The sequence below is a fragment of the Plectrocnemia conspersa genome, unplaced genomic scaffold, assembly GCF_051122295.1.
Source record: "Plectrocnemia conspersa isolate PC_06_02 unplaced genomic scaffold, ASM5112229v1 ptg000012l, whole genome shotgun sequence".
Taxonomy (NCBI): Eukaryota; Metazoa; Arthropoda; class Insecta; order Trichoptera; family Polycentropodidae; genus Plectrocnemia; species Plectrocnemia conspersa.
This window is the reverse complement of record NW_028277176.1, coordinates 13506332-13525233: the sequence shown is the minus strand read 5'-3', so window position 1 is coordinate 13525233 and position 18902 is coordinate 13506332. Positions and strand designations below refer to the sequence as shown.

Genomic DNA, 18902 nt, shown 5'->3' with positions numbered 1-18902 from the left:
AAGTAGCCCGATTCGATATGTCTGATATGAATGAATAAATCATGTATATTATATGTATGAATCAGAAGTAAAAAACTTTATACTTATGTTTTGTAAACCGAAAATTCGTTTCAATATGATTTGTTTTTGTATCTATGTATTAAAACACATCTGGAACGAAATAAAAATCGGGAGCAATTAAATAATACGGCAAAGTATACTTATCTTTCTGATTAGTTTCTCTTCTGGAATTCTGAAAAAGTTAATCAACAATTTAACAAATTTGCTTTGTGTTTAATTAAATATTGACTATCTCAAATGTGAATCAGATTAGAGAGTCTCTAATAAATTATTGTATGACTTAGCTTATGCAAAAAAGTCTTTGAATGTCTCAAACTTGTTCTCCAAGTATTGACAATCATCGTACATTATTGCATATGAAATAAATGAAGCAAAAAAGAGTTAGCATGGATTTGAAGAGCTGGCTGCATTTAATCCAGCGGTCAATAGTCTTTGGCTTGCGTGGTTGAACAGATGAAACCGGTGCAACCACGTTCAACCGTGACTATGAGGAAGCTTCACTCTTTACATCCGTCTTGGATCCCAATTTTACATCCGAATAACATCTGATACAATCTATAAAAATGCAGTAAACCACAAAAATATCTCACTTCATCTAATTTTCGACCATATAATCTATTGTGCTTAGAAAGTTTATGTAATTATGTTGATTTTGTGTAGTCATTGATTTAATCCACGCAGTTTCGATCTCTAATACTCATTAACAATACATTTTATCGGCCGTTGAACCATGACAACTCCTTCGTCACGTACGAGGCTCCATTCACACATATAGCAAACCGGAAATTGGTGGAAATGGAGTTGACCTCCAATCATGGAAAGTATTTCCGTCTCTCGCAATTATGATAGACATTGACATTCACTTTACATACACGCTTTTAATGAAGTATTCTATCGAATAATAAAATAGATTCGCACCAATGAATTATAGCTGTTAGGTATTATATTGGAAATTAATGGGTTTAATAAAACGGACACTACTTTCTTCTTTGATTTATTAATCGCTTTAAATTAAAAATCTAGTAAACCATAAATTTTATTTTTTTAATGTCGTAAATTCGTAAAAATGTAGGAGTATGAAAAAGCTTTTAATATAGAACTCCTTGATTAATTTTATTAATTGATTCTTAAGGTTTAGGTAAGAATAGATAGAACAAAACTTGTTATATTCTTAAAACATATTATAATATCGAATTGCAGACAAACTATGGAGCAATATGTGAGCTGCAACATCTGTCTGTACTTCTTCTTCTGCTTATTTTCCCCTTAGAGATAAGTTGGCTTAGTATGTATTTTGGGTTTGAAAACAACTGGATATTTCGCAACTGGCAAATTGAGTTTTTACAGTTTTTTCCGTTAGCGAGGGATAATTTTAATATATGAATTTGCTTATCGTAAAAACACATTAAACGGCTCACTCGTCCCAATATATTGTTGACAGCAAAAATGTGTTTCTACTATGAGTCAAAGAATTAACATAAACTTTATGAAGTGCCGATCATTGAGCTCTTTAGCGGATTGTAAACTTGAAAGCATCATACAATTTTGAATGTAAATTTTATAAGCTAAAAAAAGCAAATGCAGAATTTGCTTATTCGCTTTTCATATTTGCCTAAGTGAAGAGTGAATATTTGTTATTAATTATTATTCTTAAACGATAATAAATATTTATTATATATAAAAACAATTCATTCTGTGTATTTAGTATCAAAATTGCATTGAAATAGTCTTAAAAAATCTTTTCACATATCGTGCTAGCGGTGCTAACCATCAACCGATAGATAACGAGTGAGCAACACTCTAAGGATCGTAAATCTCTGACGATAAATAATAACAATATACTTAAATGTGTTTTTTTGTGTACTGCCGTCCCCCGAGTATGCCATATGTATTTTTTGCAAATACTCGCATTTTTGTTTTTTTATTTAACGGCAAATGTTTAAATGTGTCATAAGACTTACATTGTGGAACAATACTGTTAAATATGGATTTTCTGTCTCTTTTCTCTCATTACCCACTTAGTCTCTAAATAGGTTTTGCGAAGTAGAATAATATATGGATAATTTTGCACCTTGAAATCTAGCAGTAGCCCTAACTACCTGCCTTATTGAATAATATTTAAATGTATGTAATATTCCTTGATCCACTGGTTGAATAATGGAGGTTGTAATTGAAAAAAGTAGCATTATTTCTATGTTTTCACTATAGTTATATGGAAGTTAGATTTTTTAGATTATATAATATGTAACAATTTTTTGCAAATATTTTTATAGACACTTAGGTTTTCGCTGTAGTGAATTAATGGTTCGATTTTGCGATTCTTTCTATCTGTACTGAGTAGTTGTGTTAATCTATCTTTAGATACTCTAAAATTTAGCAAAGATTTTTATAGTTATCATATATAGAGTTCGTCTAAATTACTGACGCATCTGAAGGAAGTAGATTCCTGACTAGTGTCTGAAGAAAGAGATGAAGTATGGTCGTGTTTTGGCTTATATAATTGAGAGAAGTTTGTTCTATGACATATGTTATTGTTTAATAAAGATCTTGTTAGACTGTGAAACTGTTTTTATACAATTGCTATGAAACTGTCATTAAACCGTTAAGATATATTTATTTTACGATATATATATGAAAAGTATTTCACAAATAATTTCGTCGCAACAATAACGGGTAATCCCGATTTATATATATTTTCATATATATGAATATATATTTTATACTAATAATATATTTTTATATTAGATTTTTTTATTACAAATTTTCGCTTTGAATACTAATGCATAAACGTAGTAGTAAAAATGTTTTTATTTTATTACTTAATAAATACATATATATTTATAAAATGTTTTCTAAGCATAAGATAAAATTAATTTAATCTTTATAAATAGGTACAGTGTTAAGATAACATAAAATAATTTCTCAATAGATTTAGATTTCTAAAAAATATAAAAAAAATGTAATTCATCAATACTTTTCCTGAAAAATATCGATTTGTAAAGAGATTATTTATTTTTTCTTCTCGAATCCCGTCACAACAATAGAAACTCTTTCTTAAACTCACCTTCCGTATCGATCGTGCTTTATCAGTACAATCGTCTAGTGATAATGGCGTGATGATATGAATTATTGAATGATTGTATCCCAAAAAGAGTGAAAGTCCGTGCGGTGTTACATTGAGCAAGATCCGTCGCGGTTATTTTTTAACGCCGTTAAACGCGTTACGGTGTACCTATTCTTTATCCGTTAACGTCTGATCAACTGTATTTTTTTATTCTAATATCTTATTGCCCAAAAAGTAACCTTACGAGTAATAAATATAAAATTTGATTATTTAATTACAGTGCATAGCAAATAAAGATCGATAACACGTACGTACATTAGCATTTTTAATAATTACGTTAATACCATTAATGCAAATCAAATTAACAATATTATATTATGATTAAACTTAGTAATGGTTATTAAATATTTAAATATGACCTTAAATATTTTTATTTATAAAATAAAAAAATAATCTTATTGAATGTAATTATATCTCAGGAAATTAAATGCCGCATTTTAAGTGCTAATGTTTTAATTAATTTGGTTAAAATACATTAAATAAATATTATATTGCTTTATATTGCCAGATACTGTAAATAATATATATTGAATCTACTATTATAGTATAACAAATACAATAAAATAATAATAAACGTTATATTTAAAAAAAAATATTCTCTCTTTTTACTCTCATTTTATATATAAAACATATTTTTTTATATAATGTTTATTATTATTTTTCAGTCCTTTTCAAATAATTTTAAAATCAACATTAATCACATTATTTCGAATTAATCGATAATGGATTATTTCTATAGAATTTAATTCTTATACAAATTATGTTTCTCTATTATGTCCTTAAAAAATAGGGCATTCAAAAGTATCTAAATTATTTTTTGAGGACTACATTGAAATATCAATGTTCGGTTTAAATATCCCTTGAATGAAATTTTTTAGAAAAATAATATTCCATCATTCTAAACTTTTCCTATTATTTACGCAAATAAATTTGTTTCGCTTTTTATGTAAAAAATAATGCTAATTTTTATTATCATACGTAATCGCTCGTGTGGGAATCTACTGAGTACCGTAGCGTAGACGAAGTTAACTGCACCGTATTATGCACTGCCTTTATGTATGCATATAGAATAAATATTATATTTATGTATGTATGTATGTATGTAAGTATTTATACCTCTGTTACACACATGCGATAATATCGTAAATTGTATAAAATGATTTGTATAGACGTTGACCTCAAAGCAAAAGTAACGTAAGATTAAAAATCACGAACGATCGATGTGTCACGGCGGTGGTCCTGTTCCGTGACCCAAATTTTTACATTCGCTGAAGTAGCGAATTTTTATATGCTGTACTTACGCCGACGCGTTTTGTTATGGCAATGAAAAGGTAGCTTACCTCTGTTTTGTAATACGACTGACGATAAATCGGTGGCACTGTTTTGCGTTAAAGTTTATGATAAATGGCCATTATAAAACAATGCGAAAACGATTTATTAGATTGAGTATTGTATTATTAGTTAGTAAACGTTTTGAATTAATAGCTCTAAATGCTTATATTAATCTAAAAATAGATAAGATAATTTTTAATTATTATAGCAGAAATATCACAGTTTGTTTTATAAGAGAAATTTTATTTTTATTTATTTTAATTACACCTTATATTAAAACTTTATAAATCAATCAATGCTTCTGTTTCCATTTTTTGTCAAAACTGTGCTAAAATAAAAAAGATACAGCAGTTTCCTCACATCTGCATAGATTTATCCAGCTTAGTTCAATAACTTTTCATTATCAACTCTAGTGCACATAAATACTTAAAAGTCTTAAACTAAAGTTAGTATAAAAGAGTATAGAATAAAATGCCAATACATATATATAATATTTATGTCAGCAGTGCTTTTAATCTACAATAAATCATTATTTATTCGGATACTTCCATTGTGTAGTTGTAAATCTATCATGATAATCTCATAACTTGCATTAGCTTTCTGTATAGTTTAATGACCGTTGATTTTAATGCAGGATACTAGCTTCTTTTGACGTAGTTTAAGGTCATTTTTATCTAATTTCGATTTGTATTCTGACGATTCCCATGCGTAATTTCTTCTTATCGGAGCAGATTCTTAGATCACCAAAGCAAAGCTAAAACCGCCGGCCGGAAAAGTAATATAAAATAGCAAAAAAATTGTAAGTCATTCGAATACTTTCGATCTTCCGATAAAGTATGCATTTTTTCAAACAACTGCCATGAACACCTTCGGAACGGTTTCTTATCTGAGTGTCTTCTTTTATTAGAAAATTGTAAGCAATTTTTCGTAATTCCTAGACTCATATTAAAACCTTCCAAGAAGTATGCATATTAGGCATAAACCCATATTGACTTATGCAGCGTTACAAAAAGGCAGAGGTTGTAAACCTTTTAAAAATATTCGTACAAATTTAGTTTTATATAATAAAAAGTGTTTTATAAAGTTTGTCGAGAAGTGAGAATTTTCAATTTGACATTTTTCTCGAGAAATAATTCTTGATAAAAAACACTAGTGATGTGTGTGAAAAACAGGGACGTCATTTGGGGATGGCAGCTGGGGGCATTTCCCCCCCCCCATTCCCCTTGAATTTGACCAGAAAAATGCATGTCATTTGATACTATGAATCTTGATAAAATCCAAATATTAAAAAAAACTTCATGTAGTTGTTTTTTTATTTTTTGGATTGCTTCACTACCTGGAAAAAGCGGGAAGGATGTTAAAGAAAATCTAATAAAACAGTAGCTCGAAAATATTTTTTTAAATATGTAATTTCATTAAAATCAAACGGAATACATTTTCACCGTTAGATATATATAGTAGTTTTACTAGTGAAAATATATTTTATCTGGGAAGTTATATTTTTTTACATTATTAGTGAAAATATAATTTAACTGATATGCGCTGGTGAAATTATGTGCTGCTCTATAATGTAGATAAAACTTAATTTGACAGTCGCGAAACGTCTATTTGCTGCTCAAACCCAAACTTTCGTTCCTAGTTTTGTATTTTTGTTTTGTAAAATTATGAAATATTTTTTTGGGTACTTACTTGTACAAACTAGATTTTATTTTGTTCCTATATTAAATCGAAGTTCACACAAAAAAAAAAATTTCAGAAATATTTTTTTAAAAACATTAATATATGCCATTAATGCTTGGCATTCTTAGCATACACCGCCTAATTTCGCTTGGCACTAAAAGGGTTAAATAACATAACTAAAATAATTTATGTGATTAGATGAAAGGTATTTTTCATTAAAAAAAACAATACTTTCTGAAATTTTATTTTATATATCAAGCAACTCGATAATTAAAAAAATTGTACATCATCAATAAATATATTTTGCAATAAATTTAGCGCTTCTTTCATACTATTTTGTCGTTGTAAGGATTTATAGTTGTTTTATTTATCTTACTAGCTCAATATATATATATTATTTTACAATGTTTCTATAACTCGATTTAGGAAGTCACTTGATAACGCGCAGGTATTTTTGCACCTCAGTAATTAAAAAAAACTAATTTTGTGCCACACAAACCATAACAGTGAAGTCGGCAATGCGTGTAACGCTTCATATATAAATAGCACGAAATGATTAATACCGGTCATTAATACCTAAAAGTCAAACTACTACTACTAACTTATTAGATTTACAATAAATATAATAAAATCATAGTCTCCAATTATATTATGTGTTAGTTTATATCTTTAATTTAATAAAAATATACTATTGACTGATTTTTCAACAGTTGAAGTGCAAATATTATATAATACGTTGTGTTGCAGTCCAATAATCGTCGGTTCATGAAACAATTTGTCATGTTAACCAATAAATCTGAATTATTATTTGTTTTTTACATCACAAGCGTGAACATAATTGCACACAAATACTCGTTAACTCATTCCGGTCGATTAAAATCATCATCGTAAATTCAGTGTAAAAAGGTTGGGTACCCCGGCGCCCGCGTGCCTCCGCTTGGCTGCCGCTGCGTGCGTGCTAGAGGCCGCATTCCTTGGGAATGGGCGCAAGCGGCTGCCTCGGAATTCCTGATGCTTCGTGTTGTCACTATTGCCTAGTGACGGTGACAATCGAATGCGGACATACCACCGAAAATTACGACCCATAACTTGTACTAGGTATTAGGTATTGGGGCGACTATTTCAATTTGTGTTTATATTCCTTGCGTGCGCCCAATGAATGGACTAAACGTTGTAAATAGACCGTATTCTTGAATTTTTTTGTAATAATAACATCCATATGATATTTAAAGATAGCCAGTGATAAAAATGTTACAAAACAGTAGACAATTATCAGATAATGATAATCTTCATATTGTATTGCAACAGGAAAATAGTAATTGTAAAAATATGGTCTTTTAGACAATTATTTTGTATGTAGTTTGTAGAGAATAACAAATATTTTTATGGTCATAAATTTGTAGTGTTCGTAAAACTATTAACATAGTCTTCAAGATTATGAAATCACATTATTATAATTAAATTTCACAGTAGAAAATATATTCACAAACTCATATTAGCATCAATAAGGCTTTTGAAATAAAACAAATTCAACATTTTTAGTTGTATGTTACCGTAACCAGTATAATAGATCAGTAGTGTAAGTCGTTGACTAACACATCAAAGACCTGAGTTCGAATCCCATTTAAACTATATTGTTTTTAATTTATTAATTAATTATTTTACAGATTAAGATTTATTAGCTTTATCTAATCTCACAGATGAATATCACATTGATTAATTAAAATAGCAGTTCGTGAATATATGGTATTTAGAATCACTAATAAAGATCTAAATTTATTTAATAAAAAGTATCGAATATATTATATATGTAAAACAAAATATATCTCAAATAAAAACGTGCCGTAAAAATATATAAAACATAAAAATTAAAGATTACCAATCGGAAACCAGCGTTTGATCACGGAATTAGTTATTACTTTATGGTGTTCGATTGATTTTGTAACTATTGGTTACTTCTCTAGTATTCAATATAGAAATTTTAGCATTTCCAATTGGTAAAAATTAGGTTTCAAGTTGTATTCTGTAGATTGAGTGCTGGTAGAGAAGCTTGGATTCTCAGCGCGATGTTTACTGGACGATGTATGGATGCGTTTGGTTCTGGGTTTTTATCTGTCTATCAGCTCTGTCAAATCACAGATTCGGATGTTGGTGGGCCAATTGCATTGATTGATGATTCGCCCAACGAAATATATTCACGCATTTTTTAGTCTATTAAAACTAAATCAATTAATATTTAATGAAGAAAATCCTGTTCATATGTAGAGGCTTAATAATATTATTTTATAATACATTTCCTATAAATAAAATAAGAATATAATGAATTTTTAATGCGATATGATATATATAAAGTAATTTGACAGCAATATTTCGCTGCCGACAGACGGATAGTTTATGAAGAACATTAAAGTAAAATTGCCAGGTGAAACTTTTGAAGATTGTTAATGCAATGATTAGATGACAATATCGGTTTTTACGCATGATAGACGCATTGTCTATCGCGTTTATTTTACGCGCATAAGAGTAGTTTTTCTTGTGCTTACGAGTGGTTAATGATGTAGCATGTAGAATGTATGACAAATCTCCAGTTATTTCGCAATTGTTATATTAGGTATACTCTTCTATTGTTAGTCCCTTTTTCTGGTGAGTTTCATTATATTTTAAATGGTCATTTGAATGATCTTAAATTAAATGGTGCAATTGGTTCGACCCAACAATTTATTATTCACTGGTAATATACATTCAATATAACATACATATTTGTGTCTGTACTCGCCGAAGTACTGCGTCTCTAAGTCGTCACGAATATTAGGTTGAACTCTTTGGCTTCTAACACGTCATTTTACTATTTATTTTTTTAGGGCAGAAATATACTATTTGTAATTGCCTAATAAATATATAGTTTATGCGTTTAATAATTCCATAAAAAAATCAATAAAATTGATTATGATACAATCAGCACGATAGATGAGTGATATAAGTTACTGACTATTGACCTTAAAGACTTAGGTTTGAATATGGACCTTAATGCTCTTAAAATTTTATCGCATTTGGGAGATCTGAATTGGTGATTATTATATAAATAGAATTTTGATCAATCATCGCAAATTAGGTATACCTAAATTTTCCTAATCTCACTTAAGAATATCGTGATGATTAATTAAAATCCAGCTAGGTATTAAAAATTCAGCTAATAGAGAAAAATTGCTATTCAACAAAAAATAATATGATTTTATAAATGTATAATTACGTTGCATAGATATGCAACGCATTCTTTTGTATTTAGCACCGATCATTGCACTGTTTATGTAGTTTTGGTTCATTTTCAGGTGCTTTTAAACCATTTAATGGATATGCAATCGTTTGTCGCATATAATGTAGAAGAGAAAATCACTTTTAACAAACCCTTGCAATTAATTTTAAATTTTTATTGATTTACTAAAATCAACTAGGAATAATTGCAAATATTTTTTTTTTTTTTTAATAATTCATTCTACTTTAATAAATAAAATTAAGTTAATACAAAATACATATATTGTATTACTATATAATTGTTATTTTTTCTTTTAACGTGCTTTTTATTTTTCGTATTTGTTCTTTAAAAATTTGATAATAAATATTTTAAGTGTATTTATACTTACATATTTTTTAAATGTATACGTATTAAATTGTAACTGCAGAATGAGTAATTTCTTACTCTTTTATTATTACATAAATAAATTTAGTCACAACAACCATGAGTGATCCCGATATTTTCTAGAGGAAAAATATTATTTTATTGCAATAATTTTTTTTTCTTAAAAAATAAATTTATACTGTTATATACTGTTGAATATTTTTTAGTCTCTTAAAACTAAAGTAATTAATATATAATGAAGAAAAGTCCTATTCATATGTAGAGGCTTAATAATATTATTTTTTAATACATTTCTTAAAAATAAAATAACAGTATAATGAATTATAAATGTAATATATATAAAGTAATTTGACAGCAATATTTCGTTGCCGACAGACGAATAATTTATGAAGAATATTACGCCAGTATTACACCTATATAAACACCTCTCCAAGGTCTCAAAATATTTACAAACGTCCGTCTGCTTCAGGAAGCCAAAACTACCGGAAATTGTTTAATATTATAATTTATTAAATCAAATAATAGATTTTCCTAGTTTGATAAAAAAATATGCATAGATTTATGAATCGTGAAATTACACACACGTTTATTGATATTGCGAGAATGTAATTGTTATTTATTTTGTGTATGGTGTATAATATTTTCATTCATGTGTAAAAATTAGTTGAATGTTGCCATAAACGTATAAAAACGAGGAGGTAATTTTCCAGTGATTTATCATACCACATATACAAAATAAAAACAAACAATTAATAATATCGCAATTTGTCAACGTGAATAACTAGGGCACATGTTCGTCACTTTAAAATTGTCATTATTGAATAAATTCCACGTCGCACAGTATACGATTTGACTAATCTAGGTGGACAAAAGTCTAAAATTATAATGTTCAGATATTGCTTTTTTTTAATATTACTATACCCTTGAATGTTCCCTACAACCGGTAAAGTACTCCAAAACAGTTTTTGAGTCGCGATCCCTTCAATAAAAATGGACAAAGTTACCGTTTTGGATCTAGGTAGCCGCGATTAGCCGCTTAGTGCAGCTGTGAACATTGACGTTTGTGCTTGGCTTACTGTGTTTTGTGTGATTTAAGTACTTTTTAGTGATGAATTGTTCAACTAAAGGTAATTATCAAACTATCATTGCATTTTAATCCACCAAAATATTCGTGAATACTTAGGAATACTGTCTTAAAATATACCATTTTCAAAACAACAAAAAAAACACAAAAATTAACTTTGGATGGTCTTAAAGTATGTAGTCAAGTTGAGTCAAGGCATGATAAAGCTCTAAACGTATTCTCTCATCATTATAGTTTTTTAAAAACATAATTATTTTGTGCGATTATGTGCGATTCTAAAGATTTTTAATTTGTTTCATTATAAGTGCCCAAATTTCACGAAAGTTATTATTTGACTTTTGGCGTTCTATCCCTTCCAAAGGCAGATTAAACAAAGTTATTATGTTTGAAAAGTCAAGATTTGTTGATTTGCTCCTTACACAAGATCAGGAGAAGCCCTTATGGACCTTTCTGAAAAAAGAATGTGAGAAGATTCGTGTGAAATGGCTTCGTACGATTAGACTTATTTTTAAGTGTCTATGAAAAATGGTTAAATTAAGAAGTAGTGTTTTATATGTTCCACGAATAGTCACCGAAACCAAGTTTCAGTATTGGTAAACCGAAAAAGCGTTTTGAAGATAGTTGTACAAAAACGAAAAAGCGCAAAATTCAATTGGAAAAATATAACGATGCACAGATATTTTTTGCTGCACAATTAAGTGTGCGAGCTAGTGGAAAATGAGACGTTTCTAATTTAATGGAGGAAGTATCTACAGTTTAACCAAAACGAGCTACTGGTTATAAAAAAGCTCGGAGATGAATTAGCGTGAAAAAATAACAACGGTCTTACACCCCGGAAGAAGCGTTGGCTTTATTTATTGCAAGCAATTTCACTGTGCAAATGTATGCTGAAGAAGAAGAAGGATGAAATAAAGGGTAAATTCAAAGAAATCAGTCTCATAGTAGACAAAGTTAAACCAGATTTTGGTACGAGCAACGATGGGAACACCGCAAGGGCGTTTTTCACGATTTTAAAGCAACGGCTCGTATCACCAGTATCAAAGAAAATTTAATTTATCTACTATTCTTACAGTCATAGCGTCTGGCTATAAAATGGACCCGGAAAAATATTGTTTGGAAACACGAGACTTATATGTCATCCTATACCAGTGGTATAACATGCCAGCTACATTGCATAAGATCCTGATACACGGAGCAGAAATAATAGAACAAATGTCTGAAGAGGCTTCAAAGGGCAAAAACAAAGAAATTAGGAAGGTCAAATTAGGTCACACATTAAAAACTTCTCGTGTTCGCACAAATTATGATTTATTTAAATATTTAATAATGTCGTTTGATCCTTACATTTATTTGTTACGGAAACTGCCTAAGAAAAGCAGCATAAAACATTTTGCTCACATAAAAACTTTGTTAAAATCCAAATAAATTTAGTAGGATTAACAAAATTGTGTTTTATTTGCTGCCACATCTCTAAATTGTAATTTGAGACCATTTAAAATCCTATACGTTTGATTCTGAGTTTTGTCCAGCTAGATTGGTCAAATCGTACACTGTGCGTCGGCGTAATATCCATAAGTATTTATTCATGTGCTGCGCCTCCATGCTTACGAAATGACTTTTCTTAGCTCGACACCATTATACACATTAGCCATACATAAAAACGTGTATTTTATATTTGTACCATTCATACGTTCGTTACAGAATCATTGTTCATACTATATGCTTGTTGTGTTTTGCAATGGCGTGCGTGCGGGTGATGCAAGATGATCGTTTATTTTTGCATGTAAAATTGTGATAAAAATATTTTATTTTTGCTATAATGGGGCGAGAATACAGGTAGTTATTTGATGTCTGATCAGTGGCGTAGCTAGGGTATATGCCGCCCAGGGCGATCCTTAAAATTTCCCCCCCCCCTTCATACATTTTTTGCAGGGTCATAAAATTAGCATTTCTTAAAATAATAAATTGGTTATTATTAAGTTCTTGTTATTCGTGGATTTTATTGCATTCAGGGTTAAGAACCACACTAGACGATCCCATCGCGAATATGCCGCCTCCAAGCAAGTGCCGCCCGGGGCTGCCTGCTCCCCCATAGCTACGCCACTGTGTCTGATGTTTAAGGATAGATCCCATATTATTCCGCATTGAAACTGGTTTGGTTCAAAAATTGCTCATTCTATTCATTAATTGCTGCAGATTATTTTTGCTTGATTTTTGGCTGCTGTTTGCTTTATCAAAGACAGTTCTTTATTAATATAATTGCAGATTTACAAATATAATATGAACGTATCTTTCTTTTATACATATATAAGTTGGTCACGTATAGAATGGTTTTTTATAGGGTCTGAAGTATTCGATTCAAAACTTAGCATTTTTTCATCTCACAGTTGTAAAAAAATTTGAGGAGGGCTTAAGGTATTATAATTAAAACTTTTAGTCACACGTCTCAGTTTCTATGCATTTTGATTAATTTGAGTGACATAAAAAAATCTGTTCACAAGTATAGGGTGAAGAAGATGATTTTTCAGTAAGAATTTTGTCTATATAGTCCGAACTACTTTATGATAATGCTTATAAAGCACAAGATAATATCTGATATATATGTATTTATTATGACGCAATTACATCACATCTGCAAATACGCATTTTTAAGATATTGTGAAACACGCCAGGTGCCATTTTGTGCGTCTTCGAACTTAAATTTAACTACATGACATTATTACATCGATAATTAAGTACATCAGTAAACTACACAATGGCTCATGCAACATCTACATATATACGTAAACATAAAAAAGTTCATATCCTAATTTATTTTTTACAATGTAAATTAAATCTTTATTTAACTATTTATTTAATTGTTGCATTTATTAATTTATTAAATATTAATGAAGTGTGTATATATCTATATATATATATATATATCTTTCATAGATTAAAATTATTATATTTAGTGGTACTATTGTTAAAATTTAATCCCATACCGATTTTCAAACAATGAAATGAACACAATATTAACATTTCGATTGTATTCAATTGAAATTTGCGAAATGATTGGATGAAAAGTCAAGGATATGATGTGATCGATTTGATAAAAGGTCGATAGTGTTGACTCAATATAAAATTCATAAAAAAATATAAGAGGAAGCACTATCGACGGAAATTGTTAACTTCATAAAAAATACATAATAGATGTTTAATTTTTATATACCATTGTCATTTATCATTTGATGCAATTTCCACTATCATATTGTTTTCTCCTGACATATGCAGCCTTCTACAGAATAGTGGGTCACCATTTTAATTATTAGATTCTCCCTTGCCTTTAATTACAAAATTCAGATATTTGGACCAAATCTCGGTTTTTTCGAGCCCATTTTATCGTTCTCTTCTACACACATTTTGTCATGAAATGAATAGATCATTCAATAGTTGTCATCCGTCACATTTCAGTTACTGATCTGGACTTGTGTTATTCATTGAAACAATATTTTTCTAACTTGTTTATTTTATGGCAAAATATTAATAAATATGCAAATTTTCAAAGCATGTTGAAAGATGTATCATACAATTTGTCTTTTTTTCCCATAATATAGTACTATTTAAATTTATATGAATGAATTTCAACATCTTTATGAATATGTTGTGAGTGCACAATCTTAATACATTGAGGCAGACTCTCTGTTTATTAACCTTTTCCAATATTCAGACTCACCTGACCAATTCGCTCCAGGCGCCGAGACCGGTCAAAGGAGATAATTTCTTTAAATTTTCGTACAATGAACGTTTAATAAAAAAAATCACGCAGAAGTGAAATCAACGCAGCTGTTCTCGACCAATAATAATAACAACCTGTTTTTTTTTAATCGGCGCTAGAAACAGATTGGGTCTGTGAAATCGACAATAAATCGCTTATTACGTGATTGACACTAGCAAGGTTTGCTTAGGAATTTTTGGCATTCCGACGAGGCCGTCACAGGTGGATACCGCCCAGAAGTTGGAAAGTTATTTTATTTGCTTGGCAAAGTGCTTAGACAGTCCATTCTAATAGATTTTCTCAAGTCGTAAAGATTTTTTTATAAGAAATGCCATTTCTATTCGGTATAAGTGTATGCTAACCTCGACTCAATTCAAAAAGTTTTCGAACTTTTATTCTATATTTTTTTGGCACATCTCCAACATATACAACCTCATCACATTAGAATTTATTCCACTCCTCTATATCAGGTTGTACCATTGCGTTTTTGTTTACATTTGCAAGAATATATAGCTTTTTATGAATTAACAATAGTTTCACTCGTATTACTGACACTATTTAATAAAAGCATATTTTTTATTTCGATTTTTCAACCCTATGTCAACAATGGCAGTGAAGATAAAATAATCTCAGTTAAGCTATATTATGTTTTATGAGCTGTAACGCGTCAATAGCAGTTAAAAACATGGGCAGGAATGCCATTAAATTTATACATTGTCAAATGTGGTTCTAAAAATTTCGTTCCAAAACGCGGGTAATCCTTAGAGGTTGTTAGTGAGGATATTAGTGCTGCCTAATATCTGAAGCTAGCACAAAAGCTTAACGTGTCGTCTAGATTTAAAAAACTGATGGGTATCTCATTAATTGTCTGAGGAAAATCTCGCGCAGTGAATCGCAATATGCCAATAATTAATCATTTTAGAACAACATTTATTTTTGAGTCAAATTGTTACTAAATATGCGAAGTGGATCCTTTACTTTAACGCGCGATGTTAAAAGAAGTGGTTGGATGGCAATCAACCCCCAATTCCAACCCCGAGAACAGCATTACACCCCAATAAGATAATGTTATGCATTTGGTGAGATATGAAGGGCATAATTCATTATTAGTTCTTAGATTATAGGCAAAAAAAATGACAGACACATAGTGTCCTGAGCTAATTCATCTAAAAGTGACTAGAACATCAAAAATACGTTAAAAAAATATTTTTGGGATAGATTCGAGACTGTGTACTTAATTAAATGACATGCATTCTTCTGGCCAAATTCAAAGAGGGGCAAAAGATAATACATTCTATAAAAACATTAAATTTATATAATTCAGCTGGTGCTGTTCTTGATCCTTCGTTATTTCTTTGCTTTTTCGTCGATCTGTAAATTCAGATCGAATTCTTAAATTTTCTGCTACTAATTTACATTAGTTCTGATACTTATTTTATAAATATATTCTCTATGATTTTTTCCAGAATCGGGCCCCATTTTTACAATGTAAATTCCTTGAAGCAAATTATCTTATCATATAAATCATGTAAGTTGCGTTATGTATGTATAAAAATATTTGCACACACTTGTCCTCCCACTGGGGTTTGCAAACAAAAGGCTTGTCTATCCGTGGCTCTTTCATTGTTCGCTCTCTGCTACTGCAGTTACATCGATAGCCATCTTCTTATTGTAAAACTCCTCGATCTCACTTTCGTTTTTTTTTCGCCGTCTTCTCTCGGACGACTTTCGAGGGAGCGGTCCGAGGTGGACGACGACCAAGTTCAATGTCTGATTTTTAGTCAAGTACGTTGTCCCACATTTGTCCATCTTGCCGGACGACGAGGTCGCCTCGTTCATCGATTGGTAGTACGCATGTCTGATGAGCCATTGTACGAGTGACAATGTGAAAGGAAGACAATCTTGCGGTCGGTCAATAGAAACTGACCTCCATGCGGTATCGTTGTTGAATAACTATGGTAACTTTTTTAGCACATGATTAAACGAATCTCATTTTTACAATTTTTAATAAAGATAAAAATTGAATACAGTTTATAGAATCTGAATATAGATCTTTTTCACATACGATTCTGTGCATTAATACCGTATGATAACCATGTGAAGTTTTAAGGATTAATCTCAAATAGCTGCTCTATTGTAATTATTTTATGCAGCATATCAAACTTCACAAAATACACTATTATTTTTGAGTTCTCTTAAAATATTATTTTTTATAACTAATACATATACCTTGCTTACTTTTTATTTATTTATTTATTTAAATAAAATTAGGACTATCGTGACTCCAATGCGTCGCGATGCGCAAAAAAATCAAAAATACGAGTAAAATATGATCGCTTTTTGTGAAATTACTGTCTTTTGTGGTTTAAAAATAAAAATAACGTTGCGGAAATTTATTTAGCAAAAGGTTGTATTAAACTAAATTACCATATAAATTTTGCATGCACTTGCCAACTTAATAGTGTAACAAATTCACTTAAGTAAGCTACAATTTACTTGAGCAATGTTTTTAAGGTTAAAATATCACATATAGTTACAATAAATCAAATCCTAAGCAATTACAATATGTATGACATAGCGGTTTTTTTTGTTAATACACGACGATAGGTCAATTATCACCAGTAAGTTTATCTATAAACATAAAATTGGCGTTTAAGAAACACGAAAATCAAACATCACATAGCAAACAAATTACTCTCGAGTTCAAAAAGCCAGTTTATTTTTTATACTACAATATCCAAAGTCGAGCTCGGTCAAACTTTCATTTTACCGCCCAGCAATATATTACATGAAAGCTATAAAAAACAGCATAGGCGAGAAAGTGATTAATATGTACCATAAGTATTAAGTATGATAAACTATTATTTATTTTTTTGGGAAAAATTTCGATGAACAATGGCGTAGGTATATTTGCTAATCGACTTGACATACTTTTAAATCCTGTGTGAAAATATCTTTAAGATGAAAGCGATATTTTATATTAATTTTTAGATTGGTACTAAGCTTAAAAATAAATTGCTATGTATTGATCATGGAGCAACCTTGTTCTCAACTAGCTAAAGAATTCGTCCAGTGGTTGTGAAACCCATCAAATTTGGGGTCAAAAACATCGTCGACACCAAAGTTTTCTCACGAGATGACCGATCTATGCAAATCGATGTTGAAATTTAGTAAAATTTCACAATGTTCGTGATTAATAACGCATATATTATGGCTATTTATTGTGAGTAATTGCTATTTTATTTTTTGATAATAGTACATTTTATTTAAAAAGTATTAAATTATCTGATAAAAAACTTATAAATCATCTAGGACGAACAAGTCTTTAAATATCATTTTATAATGCTTAATAATTTAAATGGAATGAAAGCGCAGTAAAAAAAAACATTTATTGTTTATAAAACTATTTAATAAACTAAAATGTCACTTAAGTTTCTCACGTATTTTATGTTCTATAAATCAATTAATTATCAATTGGGTCAAATGAGACAGGACGGAAACGCGTTGCTGTGTTAGTTCTCTATTAATTTATAATTGCTTGAATATATCAATTTATTATAATATTTTTATGTATTTTAAATATTCTGTGGAATATATTTTTTCCTGTATTACTTAATTTTTTGTGCAAGAATGACTTATAATGAAATTTCACTAAACAATGTTTAAAAACAACTTGCTCACTAGATTTGTAGATTAATTGGTGAAATTTTTATCTGTATAAAAACAGAAGATCTAGATTATTTTTTATTTGTTTTACTCTTGACAATTTAGGAAATAGCCTATTGACATTCAATGTAATCGATATGTTATTTTGTATTATTTTTATGATGATATTGTGTTATTAAATATAATAATATGGCAATGTTCTTAAAGTATATCTATTGTTATGTTATGATTTGTTTTATTTATATATTTATATATAATATATTTATGAAACAGGATATAAACCTTAATAGTTAAAAAAATTATACAGCTAGGCCCGTATGTGCCATTAGACTTAAACGCTCGGTCAAGCGGCAACTTGACCCATATATGGAAAAAACTTTCTCGTCGATTTGTAGATAAGAGTTTTATAGATACATAACCATAAAATAATTTAGAACACCCACATATTTTTCGTTCAAAACTAAACGCTATGCTGAAGATATTGTTTGATTGATTCATCTATTGTCTTCATCTCGTCATTACCGGCAAGAAGTAGAAGTACTTCCAAGAATAGCTACACATA

General features: G+C 29.6%; 1 protein-coding gene across 1 annotated transcript in view; it reads left to right on the top strand.

Annotated features, from left to right (window-relative positions):
* Myo10A (unconventional myosin 10A) overlaps positions 1 to 18902 on the top strand; it is a 110604-nt gene that overhangs the window by 12878 nt on the left and 78824 nt on the right. The gene's annotated exons all lie outside the window — the stretch shown is intronic.